The 15,666-nt window shown below is 44.3% G+C and overlaps 1 protein-coding gene and 1 pseudogene across 8 annotated transcripts in view; both read right to left on the bottom strand.

The window, feature by feature from the left end:
• Ccdc91 (coiled-coil domain containing 91) overlaps positions 1 to 15,666 on the bottom strand; it is a 177,217-nt gene that overhangs the window by 36,550 nt on the left and 125,001 nt on the right. The window lies entirely within an intron of this gene.
• LOC102922486 (cytochrome c oxidase subunit 6C-2 pseudogene) lies at positions 4,327 to 4,740 on the bottom strand (annotated as a pseudogene).

Here is a 15,666-nt window from a genome sequence, read left to right as displayed (position 1 = left end):
CCATAATTTAGAAAGCTAGACATGAGTCTCCATAATTTAGAAAGCTACACCTTCTAACTCTAGATTTAATAAGTGATGAAGGATTAGTACAGAGTTACAACTTTCCAGTTGTGATTGATCTGAGTTCCATATAGCTGCAGGCCTTCTGATGGACTGCCTGGTTCTTTTCTATATCAGCATGGATTTACTTTAGCTTTTTAAATTATCACATGATCGTTCCCATTTTTAAATTTTACACATTTTTTTTAATTAAAGTATATCACTTCCTCCATCCCCTTCCTCCCTCTAGCACCTTCCAAGATCCCTCCTTGCAAATATTCTCCCAATACTCCCAAACTGGTAGCTTATTTTTCTTTATTATTATTACATATATGTATCTTACATGTAAATATATATATATATATACACACACATATATATATATATACACACATACATACATACAATCTGCTGAGTCTGTTTTTGTTGTTGTGTGGATATGTTTTTAGGGCTGTACTGACATATGCCCTTCTGTATGCTGTGAATATGTGTTGTTCTCATTGGGTGATAATAAAGCAGTTTTGGCCAATGGCGAGGCAAGATAAGGTTAGATGGTACAATCAAACTGAGGATGAAGATGAAGAAAGGCAGAGTCAGGAGATGACGAGCAAGCAGGACATGTAGAAAATGAGGTAACAGGCTATGTGCCATGTGGCTAGACATAGGTAAGAATTATGGGTTAAGTGTAAGAATTAGCAACAAGCCTGAGTTAATGGCCAAACATTTAAAATTAATATAAGCCTCTGATAATTTGGGAAGCAGCCGTGGGACAGGGCAGGACAGAGATAAGCTTCCATTTACAGGACTGACTTTTCCACACTGTACACCCCATAAGGAGGCTCATCCCCGAGAGGGGCTAATTCTCCTTCCACCAGCAGCCATTAGCTGCCTGTAGTTCTTTGTCCAGGGGAGGGACTCAGGAGGTTTTCCCACCTTCCATTTCAGCACATCTATTACTATTGCCATTGTCCTGGTCTTGTTTATGCAGCCGTTTCTAGGAGAGATGGTTTCTCATCAGGATTCCTGGAATTCTGGCTTTTACAATCTCTCCGCCCCCTCTTCCACAATGTTGTCTGAGCCACAAATGAAGGTGCTGTGCTACACATGTATCCACTGGGGCTGGGTTCCCACAATCTGCTGATCTCGGCACTGGTCCAGTTGTGGTATCCTGTGATGGTCTCCATTAGCTGTAAACAGAAGCTTGTTGGATGAGGGAGGGCAGCTACAATTATCCAGCGAAGGTGTCTCAAGGACAAGGAGGACCTCAGGCCATGGTTCTGAACGAAGGTTTGTGCATTTGCTGATGGTGGCAGGTGAGGAACCAGATGGGCTACATCTGTATATTTAGACTCCTCTCTGGAAATCATTTACAACTTCAACTTTTGACTTTTGAGTTTGATTATTTTTAATATATGTTCTTATTCTCTTGCTTTAAAAGTACAGCCTCCTGGACTGGAGAGATGACTCAGCAGTTAAGAACACTGACTGCTCTTGAGAGGACTCAAGTTTAATTGTCAGCATAGACATGGCATGTCTATAAAAACTGTAACTTCAGCTCTGGGGTTCCAACACTCTCTTGTGGTCCCTGTGGGTACCAGACATACTTGTGCACAGACATGCATTCAGGCACAACACCCATACAAATAAAATAAATTAAAAAAAAAACTTAAAAGAAACACAGAGTCGTCTTTGTCTGGTGTGCATGCCTCTATCTCTGAGGAATCAAGGGTAGCTTTTAATAACTTCTTATCCCCCAAATCTTTCCTTTACTCTCTGTGCTCACAAGCAGCCGTCTCTTCATACTTGACTCTTTTGTTTAAAGAGTCATACACTCACGCAGGATGACAACCCAGAGCTTGCAGTTACAGCCTGTGGCCCAGGTCTTGAGAACAGAGCCATCTGGCTGCTTGCTTCCCTGGGGCCATTTCCTATAACAATGTACTTAGGTCTTTCATCTTGGGCTGTCCAGATTCCTCAGGAAAAAAACATCTCCCAGTTCCCATGGCCCTCAGCATCTGAGAACTGAGATGGGGGTGGATGGGGAGGTGAGGTTCTCAATACTCGGCACCGAGTGCTCGCCTCTGCTGACCCACTCCACTTGGGGTAACAGCTATATTTCAAAGGGGCTCCTGCTCTTGATTCAAGACCTTGCCTTCTTTCTTATAGTCCAAACCTTCCCTCTATGCAGTTTCCCCTGAGCCACGAGCTGGAAAGTCTCTCAGGCATCCTACACTGAACTGGGTTTTAGAAAGGGGGAAATATCACTGAATCTCCTACATGCTCTTCCCACTGGGGCTGCATTACTTCTACAGTTTCTAACAATTTCAGACACACAGAAATGTCTCTGTGTGACACACACAGAGACAACAGTTCCTACAGATGCAAAGCACAGTACCCTTAGATGATCATCAATTTTCACCGCACTTCACCCATTTTTTTCACTAATGTCCCTTTTCTGCTTCAGACGTAAGCAGGAGCAGGAAGACTGCACTTAAATGTCACACCCCAACTCCCAGCCAAAATGCAGCTCTTGGAGTCACAAGACTCCATCCTCATGCCAGTCGCCAGGTTTGTTCTTTTCAAGGTTTGTTTGTCCATCCTCCACCAGTTCAGCCACCCCCACATGGGTCAGGAAGCCCTCTTCCTGCATGTTAAATATCCAGCCATTTCCAGAAAGCATTTGTAACACTCTCCTGTTTGGGTGTGTCATATTCAAGGCTATCTCATGAGTATTACCAAGAATATTTAGCTCTTATTATTAGTTAATTACTTTTCAATATGACCTCATTTAAAATTTCAGGACATTGGTAAAATGCAGCCAACACACAACATGATGACCTCTAGTCCAGTTCCCAAGGTCTTCTGTTGCCACCTGGAGCCCAGAGAACATAGTCTTCGTGGTCCACATCTCCATCAGCAGCTGGCCTTGGAGAATACTTGCTTAGTCCCTTGGTTTGATTCCCAGCACCCACATGGCAGCTCACAACCATCTGTTACTCTAGTTCCAGGGGATCCAATACCCTCTTCTAACTACCATAGGCAAAAGGCAGGCATGTGGTGAACATACATGAAAACAAAACACTCATACACACAAAATAAAATAATTTTAAAAGAACAATACTAGGCTAGAGGGAACAACATATATGAAGATAATATTCTATTGTTACTATTTTATTTATTGTTTATTTTGTTTTTGTTTTTTGAGTGTGTCATGTACCAGAGCACTGGTTCTCAACCTTCCTAAAGCTATGACCTTTAAATAATACAGTTCCTCATGTTGTAGTGACCCCTAATGATAAAACTGTTTTCATTGCTACTTCATAACTGTAATTTTGCTATTGTTATGAATTGTAATGTAAATATCCAATATACAACCCCTGTGATGAAGGTCGTGACCCACAGATTGAGAACCATGTGCCCAGAGGATGATTTTAAACTCCTGACCTCATGCTTTCACCTCCCAAGTGCTGCTACAGGTGTGCACTCCCATACCAGGCTGTAGGACTACAGGAGGGCACCCCATACCAGGCTGTAAGACTACAGGAGGGCACCCCATACCAGGCTGTAGGACTACAGGAGGGCACCCAATACCAGGCTGTAGGACTACAGGAGGGCACCCCATACCAGGCTGTAAGACTACAGGAGGGCACCCCATACCAGGTTATAGGACTACAGAGGGCACCCCATACCAGGTTATAGGACTACAGAGGGCACCCCATACTAGGTTATAGGACTACAGGAGGGCACCCATACCAGGCTATAGGACTGCAGGAGGGCACCCCATCCCAGGCTGTAAGACTACAGGAGGGCACCCCATACCAGGCTATAGGACTGCAGGAGGGCACCCCATACCAGGCTAAGCACTTTCATTTTCAATGAACTATGTTTCCGGCACAATGGGAAGGTTCTGATGATTAAAGAGGCATGGAAATGGGGATGACAGCAGGGCAATCTGGGACAAATCCTAACCTTCTGCATGCACAAGGAGAATATGGTTTTCTCTTTGAATGAAGTGGGTAGCAGTCATACAGGAGGGGAAAGGCTGGGGCAGAGAAGACAAGCTGGGATCCTAGCTAATCCTTTCTTCTGGATTCTACATTCTTAATAATTAAGGATGTCTGTAGCTGGAGATTTCTCCAGCACTGCAGCCGCTCAGACCCAAGTAAACACACAGAGACTTATATTACTTATAAACTGTATGCCGTGGCAGGTTTCTTTCTATCCAGTTCTTATATCTTAAATTAACCCATTTCTTTCTTTCTTTCTTTTTTTTTTTTTTACTGTCTATATAGTTGTTAATTGTTTATTGAGGTAACCCACTCCTTAGCCCACATATTCATGTTTCATAGTTCAGGAACACAGGTCAGCAATGAACTTCTATCGAGTGCAATCCAAATATTCTGTACATTCTGAAGTCACTTCGCACTCTGGAAGATACCAGCCCGCCTCATCTCTTCAAAGTCCTTCATGGAGTCATGATGCCTGTAGAAATCTGCATATGCCTTCTTTCTGGGTTCAGCCATGCCAAACTTATAGGAAGCGGCAACTCCCAGGGCCATAACGAACGCACCAATAATGTGAACCCGCAGGCGCTTGGCCAGAAGACCACGCATCTGAGGTTTCGGCAACGTACCGGAACTCATGGTGGCAGATGTCCTCTACACCAACGTCCTTCCCGGTCCTAGCAGAAATGGTAAATTAACCCATTTCTATTAATCTACAAGTTGCCACATGGCTTGTGGCTTACCAGTACTTTTACATCTCACCTCCTCTGTGTCTGGCTGGTGACTCCTGCCTCAGCCTTCCTCCTCCCAGAATTCTCTTCTCTGCTTGTCCCGCCTATACTATATTTCCTGCCTGGATCCTGGCCAATCAGTATGTTATTTATCAACCAAATCAGAGCAGCACATTCACAGCTGTACCCACAGCAAATGTCACTGAACTTTATCCATTACAAATGAGGTACCCATCAAATAATTTAGTAAACTGCAAAGTGAACAAATCCAAACCCAAGATATCAGTACAGCATGGGGTTGGGGTTGGGAAAGTATCAGGTTGAGAAGCCTGGACAGAACTGTCACTTCCTTCTTAAGAAGGGTTAGGGGGCAATGCTCAATCTCTTTGAGAAAATTTAAGCCCTAATTATAATATCTGAGAATATGTGGCTTCTAAGAAAACACAGCCCCCAAATTATAGAGGCTGTGCTAGGTTGTAAGCCAAGAGGCTGCAGCATCAGATGGGGTTCCTCACAAGCACTGTGCTGCAGCAGTGAAGTAAACGAACCCTGTCTCTGTGCCTGGGGTCTGTTACAAACGCATTTCCCTTCCTTCAGCAAGGATCTTAACTTCATGTGAAAATAAGCCTGGGTTACAAATCTTCCTTTTAATATCTCTAAAAGGTGCACTCTGTAATAGAACAGGTCTTAACTTAGGATGAAGGCCAAAGTGAAACAGCCCTCAAGTAAGGTCTGTGGAACAGTAGGTGTGTCTCCTGCCTGTGTGCTCCTGCAGATTCCGCAGGCAGGCTTCTTGCACTTCCTTCCTCAGAGGTGCTCTAGCACTCAGGCTTGCTTACCTGAGGCCTATTCTTCCATGTTCTACCCTTCTGTCTGGACTCAAAAGCCAAGAGAAGATGTTCACTTCCATTAACGTGGTTCATTCAAGTCTCCTGTTTCTCTGAATGGCTGGGCTACACCTCTGGGGACCCACACATGCCTAGCACAGCTAAAAGAGTTGACAGGAGTGCTGTCCTCTGTCACTCAGCTGTGCACACAGGAAACTCTGAGCATCCAACAGGATGGAAGCTCTGCCCCCAAACATGGGCGACTGTCACTATCCCTTATGAAGCACAAGCTTATGTGCAGAATCACCTCCACTAAACAGTCAATCTGAAGCAAACTGTGTCATCTATAGTTAGAAGATGGTCACACTCCATAAAAAAAGTCAGAGCCCCGTCCCATGCTTTAAACAGCACCCATGTCTTATCTGTTCCAAACACTAATCCTGACGAGGCACCCAACTTCAGACCAGGTTTTTTCAAGAATTTTAAAATTATCATACAAAGTATAAACCAGAGTGACAAACACTTAACATCTCAAAGGTGCCACCTCACCACTTCCGAGCAGAACCTGTTTTAGTTCCCGTCTCCCTTCCCCATCCACATGCGTCCTCCCTCCCCCCTCCACCCCGGCCGTCCCTACTTTCATTCTCCGCCGTGTCCTTTCTGCCCATCCCCTAGCCCCTCAGCATCCTTTCACCCTCATTTAGCCTCTACTTCTTAGGTTTTATCCACATTTCCTCCTGTTCATATACAAATAAACACTACTGAGCTAGGATCCAGACATAAGGGAGAATGCAAGAGCTTGCTTGTTTGGGGTTTGGTTTGGTTGTATTTCTGAGTTTGAGTCTCCTCATTTAATATATTACTTCCCAGATGCATCTGTTTACCTACAAATTTCATCTGTATAGCTGAGTAAAAGTCCACTGTGTTTATATACATTTCCATTACCCACCATTTGTTAATTCCACTTCCTTGTGATCATCACAGTCAATAGGGCATGGGTATGCAGGTGTCTCTGTAGCAGGATGTAATAGGTCCAATCTCTCCTCTAGACTTATCTACAGATTATCAACACGCATCAGATATTTAATACAAAACAGATTTTTAATCTCAACAAAACTTGAGCCTTTTTCAAAACTTTAATATAATAGGAATTTGTTCTTAAAAACCACAATTTACAAAGAAATGGCTCTGAGGATTGATAGGTCTGGCCAAATGAAACCACTATCCCAATTCAGTTTATCACAATTCATATTATCACCAGACACCAGACAGAAGTTCCCAAGGCCCTGGTACTACTGTGTAACTTCTACCACAACATTCTCTCTCCTTAAGAATTCATGTGAGTGTACCATATAACCTGCATACTAATTCCCCACCTCTGGCTTCCTTCCTATATCTAAGGAATTCCCCACCAGTGACTCTGTCAAACACATAGCCGTGATACTTTTTTTTCTCTATCATAGCCTTTTTTACTATGGCTCCTTCTCAACTGACCTTATATACTTCACAAGGGCCAACTCTGTGTACCAAAACCGTCTCTAGAATTGACAACATGGGGTCAGTGCTCAGCAAAAATTACAGAATAAATGAATAGCAGGAGAATAATGCCACCTAAGGGTTTTCTTATATAATTATCTATTCCTATCCAAGACAAATCTGTACTTCATACTAAAGATGAGAAGCCTGGGGTGGGGAAATGGAGGTCGGGGATGGGGACAACTTGTGGCAACTTCAATGCCTCTCGAGATAGGCAGCCTGGACCTGACAAGGTCAGATGCCCATTGTGATGCGCTATAGAACCCCTGTATCTTCACGGTGGTATAGGCAGGTGGGGCTGGGGAGATGGCTCAGTCATTAAAATGCTTGCTATGCAAGCCTGAGGACCTAGATTTACTGAGGTTCAACCTGCAAGACCCCAGATAAAAATCTGAGCATAGTAACATATGCTTGTAATCCCAGCATGTGGGAAGCGAGCAGAGATAGGACACCTTTGGGGCTCCCTGGACAGTCATTCTAGGCCTAACCAGAAAGCCCAGGAACAGGAAACAGTCCACCTTGAAGGGGGGAGGGAGCGGGGGGGACCGACCTGACCTCCAGCTTCCAGGTGCTCAAACATGAACCTCCATAAGAAGTGCACACACTTGGGGTGATAATGGCACCTGCCTCATAACGTAGCTGATTAGGAAGAATGTAGTGAAAAAGTAAAAAGTCAACTCAGACACATTAGCAACCAACCAGAAAAGTGCGTGCCACTCACTGGAGGTGATGAGCCAATGCTGTGATGGTCACTGCTGATGTCAGGACAACCACTAGCAGCTCCTCTTAAGACTTCTACTCCCCACAGGAAGCCTTTCATCTATTCCTCCCCCAATCCTTAAAGCGGCTTCTTTGTCTAGAATAGCCTATAAAGTCATGGAGAATAAAGCTGCCCGAATGACCCCAGAACAAGAAGACCATCACTGTTCTCCTTGTTTAAGATACAATCATGTCCTGTCAACTTCTGTAACACTTCCTATCTGAGGGGCTTTCCAAAGGATAACAAGGACATTACTTATACATCTAAAACTCACAGCTACAGTGCTCCAGGGTAGGAACAGAAAGCAGGGACACGATTTCAGATTCCTATCACTAATAAACCAAGGGGAAGTCTATTTATAAGTTATATTTCTGGCTTAGCCACATAACTCACTTAGGAAAATTAATTTAACCTGTGGGAAAATTTTCAGAGCAGTTTATAATAACTCATTGATTTTTTTCAACTAGTTTTCCCTGGGGGATGCAACTAATTCATAAAGTGACGCCTACAAATTTATTTTAAAATTTGGGATAAGGCTAGTTGTGGCAGATGTGCCTGGAATCCTGGCACTCAGAAGGTGGGGGCAAGAGGATCAGGAGTTGGGGACATCCTCAGCTATTTAGTGAGTGTGATTCTAGCTCTGTGCATGACTGTGTCTCTAAAACAATAATAAAACTCTGGGCTGAATAAAAGGAGGTCACAGGAAGGAGCTTCCAAAAAGTCTATTCTTCAGTGGCAGGCACTGTGTCATTTCTAAATGTCTATTTAAGCTGGTATTTTACACCTATAATTTTATTTCTCTTATTTGACCTATTAAATTCATTAATTTACTTTTCCCTTTATATTGAGAGTTTTAGAAAAAAAAATCAAGATATAATCACATCATATGATGCCAGCAAGAATGGAAAAGGAAGCCTTGATGATCTCGTCCCATGAACACTCAGAACCAACAGCAACACAGGCACAAACAGCCCTCACAAGAAGCCACACACACGGAGAAGTTCATTTTCCCTGGGTGAGCATGGAGTCAACCACATCAAAGCTACCAGGACATGGTGACAGGGAGCCCCTTTGCTCAAGAAATCTGCCGAAGGGAAGGGTGGTGGACTGCCCGCACCCCACCAGTCTTCCTGGGAGTGTTCATGGCACTGTCTCACCTGTCAGCAATGACAAGGCATGACAAGGCTGTTCCTGAGGCCCAAAGAGGCAGGTAAGAGCGAAGATGGCGGATGGTGTTACATCAGCACAAGAGCAGTCCCAGCTCTGCCCGGAAGAGAACTTCATGGCTCCTTCATGGGAGAAGAAGAGCTGAAGCAAGGCTTCACATATGCAGGGCTTTCAGGGAGGCAAGCCTCTACTCTACTGGAGGTCGGGGGCAGGGGAATGAAGTGAGACAGTACATGCCAGAAAGACAGACAGACAGAGCTGACAGGATACACATAGGGAGCTTCTCAGAGGCTGTGCTTACCTCTGATCAGGCTGATGACTGAGGAAGAATGGAGAAACTAGCTGGTTTTTCTAATGTATAAACAAACTCAAATATTAAAAATAAACGTGGAACCTGATCCGTGAAAGGTGACTTCAAGGAGAACCCACCTCACCCTGCCAGGTTGGGCACTGTAGGGAGACAGGTCAAGGGTCGAGGAACAGGAACTGTGGTCAGCAGTCATAGGACAATCTGCATGGATGAGTCTCAACAGCACCTCTGAGCCTATCGTAGGACCTGGGCATCCCAGGCCTACACAGATGCACATAAAAAGACGAAGAGAATTCAGTGACTAGTGTGTAAGCCTGGTGACTCACAGGAGGAGACATCAGCAGGAACTAAGGCAGAACTGATGACAGGTCTAGCTGTGGACAGCAGAAGCCCAGGGACACTGAGGAACGTTCAGGGCATTTCTGTGCTAATAACTGGCTGCTGTAGAAGACACACAGTGACATTTCCACATGAAACCTCTACGTGATATCTGATGCCATCAAAAAAAGCCAATGGTGATGACTCTTGGTGACTGTGCTGGATTGTGGGATCAGATGTCCACTAGTGTAGAATTAACTGTAAGAGACTTCCGTCCCTGACTTGTCTTAGGACAGGACATTTTCTGAAACACATTTGGTGAGCTAGACACTTGGACCTCCTAGGAGACATGGGGGCAGGCAGAGATCATATACAAAGCTCTCAGATAAGTAAGGTCAGACAATTTTTAAACACTTGACTCAATCAAACTCAGGTTGTGAGAGAAAGTAACTGTGGAAGACACATGATCTGGTATGGTAGTATTGTGTTCCCCAAAATATTGTGCATCCTAATAAACTTATCTGGGGTCAGAGAACAGAACAGCAACTATATATAGAGGCCAGAAAATGGTGGCACTCACACCTTTAATCCTATTACTTGGGAGGCAGAGATCCATCTGGATCTTTTTGAGTTTAAAGCCACACTGGAAACAGCCAGGCATGGTGACTCACACCTTTAATCCCAAAAAGTGAGCCTTTAATCCCAGGAAGTGATGGCAGAAAGAAAGGTATATAAGGCGTGAAAACCAGGAACTAGAAGTATTTGGCTGGTTAAGCTTTCAGGCTTTTGAGCAGTAGTTCAGCTGAGATTCATTCTGGATGAGGACTCAGAGGCCTCCAGTCTGAGGAAACAGGACCAGCTGAGGAACTGATGAGGTGAGGTGGCTGTGGCTTGTTCTGTTTCTCTGACCTTCCAGCATTCATCCCAATATCTGGCTCAGGTTTGTTTTTATTAATAAGACTCTTTAAGATTCATGCTACAATCTGGTGGCACAACCATATCTGAATGGAATGGCAGAAGTCATAAAGCCAACACAGCTGCTTGACGAAGATCCAGCAGAGCTGAGCCGCATGATGGCCGCCATGCCACCTTTGGTTTTCATCTCCACCTGTTACATACTTGGTGCACTTTTAATATTTGTACAGTTTGAGGATATTGGGTTGATGTAAAATTCCTTATGAATCATTTATGCTTTCTCCCAGGAATGCTGCTTCTAAGCTTCCCCAGGAAAGTCCTGAACATACTATTCCCCCTCCCACTTTTAGGGAGATATCCTTATCTACTTGAAGGTCTTCCTTATGCCTTGGAGGTTGTGACACATAAAGAAGCCAGAGGTCTCTTCATGAGGCTATGAGACATTCTTGAAACATCTGTCTCCGTACTTACACAGGAATAAGATATTCAAAACAAGATTTGGTGGGCTGGAGTTGTTCACAGTTCGGATTCCAAGCCTCTTCCCACTGTACACTCAGGCAATTAGATGGCATATACCTCTGCCCTGCACAGAGACATATTGATGAGCAAAATGTGGAGGGGAAAGATGAAAAAAGTATGAGGTGTCAGGACCCCACTCTCTCAGATAAGTTAGCTCATACAGAGCCAAATAATGTCATATGACCAAGGAACAACAGAATGCCAGGATTAGACATATAGACAAATTCTATGAAGATATAAATGTGAACATTGTATTATGCCAGAATTTGAATAGTAACTGCAGCAGCCTTAGCCTGAGGATTTTCCTGGGCACTTTGACCACTAAGAGTTAATAATACAATGGCTTGGGACATGGCAAAATGCCCAGGGTGGCTTGAAGATTTTGTTTTGGTCTAGAGTCCTTGAAGCAACGAAAGCTATGAGTCTGTGAACAGACTGTCATATGCTTCTAGAGTCTTAAAACTGGGTTATGGGGTTACTGAGTAAGAATGATAACTCTGTTTATTAATGATATCCATACTTGAGGGAAAATGATTGGAAATGATAACTATGTTCTTTCATAGTTTATTAATGGTGACTAAAAGATGAGCAAAAGGAAGTGGAACACATGTCCAAAAACAAAAATGATATGATCTGTCTTTGGAACATAATGGATGTATCCCTGCTTACTAAATTTTGTATGAATAAAGAAGCACTCTGGCTGCTAGTCAGTCAGGCTGCAAGATTCTCCAGACTATCATGGCCTGGCTTACTTCCTTTCCCTGCCAACTCCTTACATCCTCTGCTGGGACCTGTCCACCGCCAGGGATGGCTCCTGGCAATCTGGGCGCCAGAACTCCCGGGCACAGCAGGAAGAGTCACATGCAGCAGGTACACCTGCTCTGGGTAGGGAGAAAGAAGTTGCCATTCTGAAAGTTCATGAGCAGGCTTCAGAAGACCTGTGGTTCTCAAGGAGCCCAGGCACTCGTGACACAGAAGACAATGGCTTATGAATGCAAACAAAAACTGAGTTCTTCATGATGCAGAATAAAGTCTTAGTCTTTTAAGCCATTATTAGGTATTTCTGACTGATTTTCTACCTATCTGTGGATTTTATTTTACTGTTTCTTTGAATAGTTTTTGGTTTCTAAACAATGCACATTTAAAATAATACAAAACAGTGACTCAGAAACAAATCTTTTCTGTTCTTCTATATTTATTCCCCACCGTGTGACTGCTAAATGTGACACATTGTTTGTTTGTTTGGGACTGTCTCATGTAGTAACTTTTGGGGATTAATTTTGCAAAACCTGCAGTCTTCATCATCTGTATTACTGAAGTTTCTTATTTGTGCTTTACATTAGTGATCTACTAAAAGGTGGAGGCATAGATTTCCTTACTATTTCAAATTACTGAGCTTTCCACCCTTTTTCAGAAGGTTCCCTTGCTATAGCAACCTGGACACTAATTATAGCTCTACATCCTACCTAGTCTCTACTCACTGAATCTCAGCCAGAGGCCAGCGGGTCACAGGCCCCTCTCAGGGTGTGTGTGACCTTAGTCAGAGGCCAGCAGGTCACAGGCCTTTCTCAGAGTGTGTGTGACCTTAGTCAGAGGCCAGCGGGTCACAGGCCCCTCTCAGAGTGTGTGTGACCTTAGTCAGAGGCCAGCAGGTCACAGGCCTTTCTCAGAGTGTGTGTGACCTTAGCCAGAGGCCAGCGGGTCACAGTCCCTTCTCAGGACATGTGTGACCTTAGCCAGAGGCCAGCGGGTCACAGGCCCTTCTCAGGGTGTGTGTGTGACCTTAGCCAGAGGCCAGCGGGTTACAGGCCCTTCTCAGGACATGTGTGACCTTAGCCAGAGGCCAGCGGGTCACAGGCCCTTCTCAGGGTGTGTGTGTGACCTTAGCCAGAGGCCAGCGGGTTACAGGCCCTTCTCAGTGTGTGTGTGACCTTACCAGAGGCCAGCGGGTTACAGGCCCTTCTCAGGGTGTGTGTGACCTTAGTCAGAGGCCAGCGGATCACAGGCCCTTCTCAGGGTGTGTGTGACCTTAGCCAGAGGCCAGCGGGTCACAGGCCCTTCTCAGGGTGTGTGTGACCTTAGTCAGAGGCCAGCGGGTCACAGGCCCTTCTCAGGGTGTGTGTGACCTTAGCCAGAGGCCAGCGGGTTACAGGCCCTTCTCAGGGTGTGTGTGACCTTAGTCAGAGGCCAGCGGGTCACAGGCCCTTCTCAGGGTGTGTGTGACCTTAGTCAGAGGCCAGCGGGTCACAGGCCCTTCTCAGGGTGTGTGTGATCTTAGCCAGAGGCCAGTGGGTCACAGGCCCTTCTCAGGGTGTGTGTGTGACCTTACCAGAGGCCAGTGGGTCACAGGCCCTTCTCAGGGTGTGTGTGTGACCTTAGTCAGAGGCCAGCGGGTCACAGGCCCTTCTCAGGGTGTGTGTGATCTTAGCCAGAGGCCAGCGGGTCACAGGCCCTTCTCAGGGTGTGTGTGACCTTAGCCAGAGGTCAGCGGGTCACAGGCCCTTCTCAGGGTGTGTGTGACCTTACCAGAGGCCAGCGGGTCACAGGCCCCTCTCAGGGTGTGTGTGACCTTAGTCAGAGTTTTCCAAAGCCATTTATAGAAAATGAGTTTTTCCTCTAGATTTTTCCTCTTTAGTGTTTTCCAGCCTCTACTGTACCCCAACAGGTATTTCTGTAGCTGAGATGATAATCATCATCACCATCCCTGTCACTGACAAACATCCTAGACACAGGGCTTTCCTATGGGGCAGGATGGATCTGGTAGGAGTTGGGAAGAAGAACGGGAATATGATCAAAATCCACTTATTCACAAATGAAATTCTCCAAGAATTAATAGAAAGACTGTATTGAAACAGTAAAAATACTTACTACACTGAACAAAAAAAAACAAAGCGCAGGTTTTTCAGGAAGCTGCAGAGCCGGTCACATGACAATCCTCCAGGCATGCAGCCTCTGTGGGGCTGCAAACCTGGCACCTCATGGGGCCACAGACTGGCTTGCACAGCTATGCCCTGTCCAAAGCTGCACTAAGGAGACGGAAATGTAAGGAGCTGGTTAGAACTTCAGGAAGCCAGCTTAGGAATATTTAACCATTTTTTTCTTGAATAAATATTTGGATGGGTATAAGAATTTGGAAAAATTTGGATAACTTTTACTAATATTTTCCTACTTTTATAAAGCTGATTTTGGTGGTACTTAATCCATCAATCTAACAGGCCAGAGTCTTCCTTTCAAAGAATGTTAATATTTGCCTAATTCCTTCTTTGGTATATAAAATTTACAATTTAAGTATTTAATCAATTTGGGATATATTTTACATAGAAAGTTCAGAAGGCAATGGGAAGCCAATTGCAGTATTTAAAAAAACTTTCCTAATTAAAATTCTTTTGAGAATTTAATAAAAGTAAAATTTATCTTTGCAGAAAAATATGCACATATGTACAGTTTTGTGTAATTTTAATAAATTCTTAAGACTACCTTGGCCTTCTTCTAGGGAATACAGACTCAAAGCATGGAATCTGTCACATGATCACTGTATGTATCAATCCTAGGAGGGACTGGGTATTTCTGGATTGGTGCCTGCTCCAATGTTCTCCCAGCCTGTTTGTTCTTAGACAACAGCACTGTTTCAGCTAAACCGGGCACTTCTCTGCTCTGCTCTCCTCTGAAACACTAACCTGTGCACAGCAAGCTCCTCACACCTCTGCAGCTTTGTTTTTTCATGACAACTGACCACCAAACACTTGACAGGACCACCAAATACTTTACAGGACCACCAAACACTTGACACGACCCCTTTGTCAGCTTCCTATCATCTTTTAAAAGGCTGGGTTACTATTTTTTTACTACTGTATCTAAAGAAATGCTTTTCTACTACTGTATCTAAATGGCACTGGAGAGAAACAGGAAGTCACTTTAGTTATTAATACAGCAAAGAGTAAGTTTGATTGTAGCCACTTATTTGATTATCCTAAATAGTCAGGTGAGGTATGAGCTTCACAGAGCATTCCACAAAAGCCATGTTTCTGCCACTTTCCCTGAGTAGGAGTATAGGCTTTAAGCAATGGAATGTCAGTTGTATGACTAATTGAAGTCAACATGTGGAAATGACTCCGAATGCATCTGATAGGCCAGCACACTCACATTGCTTCCCTTATAGCCACTTCCTGCCCAGAGTCCCCTGTGTGCAATCAGAGAAATTCACATTCAGATAGACAGGCTCGAGCAAAAGCTTACACTGCTAAGAATCTTCATTACATTCTCAACTTACAGGGGACACATTTTGTGCTATCTGTGTTTTGGTCTTATTAGCCCAAGCAGGCTGCAAACTTGCTACACAGCTGAGGCTGGTCTTCAACCACCAATCTTCCTGCCTCTATTTCCTGAGCTAGGATTACAGGTGGGCACTGCCATGCCCAGATTTTGAGGGGACACATTTTAAATGGTATGTTGTGCTATACCATATAGAAGCCTGACATCCTATAGAGAAAATAGGTCTTTTTATGTATTTGTCTTTTATTCAAGCACCTCTGCCCATACA

The sequence above is a fragment of the Peromyscus maniculatus genome, chromosome 3 (assembly GCF_049852395.1).
Source record: "Peromyscus maniculatus bairdii isolate BWxNUB_F1_BW_parent chromosome 3, HU_Pman_BW_mat_3.1, whole genome shotgun sequence".
Lineage (NCBI taxonomy): Eukaryota > Metazoa > Chordata > Mammalia > Rodentia > Cricetidae > Peromyscus > Peromyscus maniculatus.
This window is presented reverse-complemented; position numbering and strand designations above follow the sequence as displayed.